The sequence below is a fragment of the Trachymyrmex septentrionalis genome, unplaced genomic scaffold, assembly GCF_001594115.1.
Source record: "Trachymyrmex septentrionalis isolate Tsep2-gDNA-1 unplaced genomic scaffold, Tsep1.0 scaffold7, whole genome shotgun sequence".
Taxonomy (NCBI): Eukaryota; Metazoa; Arthropoda; class Insecta; order Hymenoptera; family Formicidae; genus Trachymyrmex; species Trachymyrmex septentrionalis.
This window is the reverse complement of record NW_017305884.1, coordinates 3,700,877-3,702,447: the sequence shown is the minus strand read 5'-3', so window position 1 is coordinate 3,702,447 and position 1,571 is coordinate 3,700,877. Positions and strand designations below refer to the sequence as shown.

The following is a 1,571-nucleotide window of genomic DNA, read 5'->3' as shown; positions in this document are numbered from 1 at the left end:
GTCAAGTAAAATAATTTCAATCATATGTCCAATTAATATAATCAAAAATAATTATATTTTTTTAAAAATATTTAGTAATGATTACCAAATGGTTGATTACATTTTTATGTTTGTTAATGCTTATTAAATATTTAGGAAATAAAATTATTTTTTTGGTAATATTAATCAAACATTTAATTAAAATTATTTCGCTCAACAATTAGTGTCTATTACTAGATTTTTTCAGAGAAAAAGATCGTACAATTGCTGTTCCCAACATCTACAACATCGAAACTTGAACTTTACAAAACTATAACCCGTAGCAATCCCTACTTTCGACTACTGAGACTGAAACAAGCAATTACAGAGGAGAAAAGAGAGAAGAAGACACGTCTCGGTGAAGAGACACGCTTAAAGGTATGAGCGTCTTAAAAACGAAGGGAATCGACAACGCATCAGTTCGAATAGATCGCTTAATATGTAAAACGAATACGATAGTGGTTCGCGAAATAACAAACAGATGATATACACATAGATCGTGTAAAGATTCTTCGAAGACCTATGAGAAATTATAAAACTCTCCTTGTACTTTTAAATTGTTTTCTTTACTTTAAGATGATCAATATTTGAAGGAAAACGACAACGTTGCTAAGTTCAAAATCTCCTTTATTTTGTTGGTTCAAAGCAACACGTGAGATGCACAAAGAATATTACTTGAACTAGATAGGATGTTATAGAATCATCGGATAATCTTTTTAGACAAGCCAGAAAAACATGCAAGTTGTTTTAAATACAACAAAAATTACAGCAATTTAGATTAAAAAGAATTTAAATTAAAAAAAGCATCTTAAGCAATTAATTTAATAAAAAATTCTATTCTCTCAAATTTTATCATTTTATAGAAATACATTCAAACAAAGTATGAATATGCCACTTATAAAATTTTCACTACTTGTTCCTGATTTTGTCACGAGATTCGTGTAGCTGGCAGAATATCTCTAGTGATTTCGGAACATCCTATATTTATATACAAATGCTGAAATCTTTTCGTCATCGGGCGTGCATCGCGTGACTAATTTAAATTTCCCATTGACGTTTGTCATGAAAAAACCATAAAATTCGGGAATGATCAACGTATGACTGCACGCCCAATGAGTGCGAAAACATTACATTGTACTGTATTATATGTACATCTTGTCATACATGTCTCTGGGTTTTCCCACTCTACTGAGAGTAAAATATCGAAATGAAAGGCAGGTGAGGCTTCGAGAGAAATTCGTTTAATAGAACTGAGAAAAAAATAATCATCGAGCCAGGAACACATGAAACGTGAAATACAATTTCACACGTAAACGTGAAATCGTCCTGGATGAATTATGAAGAGACACTAATTTCCAATGATATTAACAATATAGGGCAACGTCTATATAAACCAGGATGTCTAATCTAAATATTATTCCCATATGCAATTACAATTAAATTACATGTCCAATTATGGTTGTTTAACAAATAATTTGATTAAACATAATCTTGACTAAGTAATTGACAAACTCATAACTCTAATCGATCCCTAATCTACCAAATTATTGGAC

The 1,571-nt window shown here is 30.5% G+C and overlaps 1 protein-coding gene across 12 annotated transcripts in view; it reads right to left on the bottom strand.

Moving 5' to 3' along the window:
- LOC108753513 (RNA-binding protein lark) overlaps positions 1–1,571 on the bottom strand; it is a 20,903-nt gene that overhangs the window by 5,177 nt on the left and 14,155 nt on the right. The window lies entirely within an intron of this gene.